The sequence below is a fragment of the Trichechus manatus genome, unplaced genomic scaffold, assembly GCF_000243295.1.
Source record: "Trichechus manatus latirostris isolate Lorelei unplaced genomic scaffold, TriManLat1.0 scaffold00049, whole genome shotgun sequence".
Taxonomy (NCBI): Eukaryota; Metazoa; Chordata; class Mammalia; order Sirenia; family Trichechidae; genus Trichechus; species Trichechus manatus.
The window spans coordinates 826578-827690 of record NW_004443985.1 but is presented as its reverse complement, the minus strand read 5'-3'; positions in this window follow the sequence as shown (position 1 = coordinate 827690).

Here is a 1113-nt window from a genome sequence, read left to right as displayed (position 1 = left end):
GGGAGTGATTACATTAAAACACGGAGAATCATGGCCCAGCCAAGGTGACACACAATCTTAACCATCACAACCTCCTAAAATGTACTGAGAAGTGCTGCCTTTTTCTCTATTCTCTGAAAGAGCTTGTGTAAACACACCCAAATACACAATTGGTATTATTTCCTCCCGAAATGCTTAGTAAATGTCACTAGTGAAGACATCTGGGCCTGGGGTTTCTCTGTGGTAAGCTTTTAAATTATGTGTCTGAGTTCTAGAATAGACGTACCTGAGGAAAAGTAAAAAAAAAACTAGAGTAAAATTAAAAATATGTGTGTGTGTGTGTGTGTGTATCTCCATTGCTTAAAAGTTAATGGATAATTATAAGATCTTGGAAAAGACATAATTCCAGAGACCTGAACTTAGCATTTGGGTCTGCTCTTCCGGTGGAGTATTTGCCAGTTTCAGACGAGACTTCTTTCTGTAAGGCTAAGAAGCTGAGTAGTATTTTTGACTGACTCACAAGGGTATGGAGATTAAAGTTGGACCCCAGAACTTTCCAAAGGGGGATGCCAGTAAATCTCTTCTGCTTTTGGTCGGGACCTTGCAGACTATACCTTAGGACTAAGGTGAGCCAGAAATAGACCAGCTCTTGGAGGAACTGTAAACTAGCCTTCTGTTATCTCAATCCCTAGAAACTGATTTGAGGTGATCTGGGTTGTTACTGCCCCTCAGGAATCTGACAGAATCAAACAGTAATCTTTCTGGAGGAAGATAATATCATACAACTTCTCAATTGTTTTTACAAGTAATTAAAAATATTTTTGAAATATTTTTATTGTGTTTTGACAATGAAAAATAATCATGCACATAAAAAGACATAACACCATAAACAAGAAAGACAATAGTAATAGACAAAAGAAACGGACCTACAGGAGCTCCACAGATCGATGTGATGAAATACATGTTTTAAATATTTATGCTTATTATTTTCACCTAGATAAAAGAATGGCTTCAGAATTTGGGCAGAGAACTGGGAACTATAATTTTAAAAAAGGAGACAGCATATTTAAAAAAGAACTAAATAGAAATTCTAAAACTGAAAAATACAATAATTAAAACTAAGAACTCCATGGA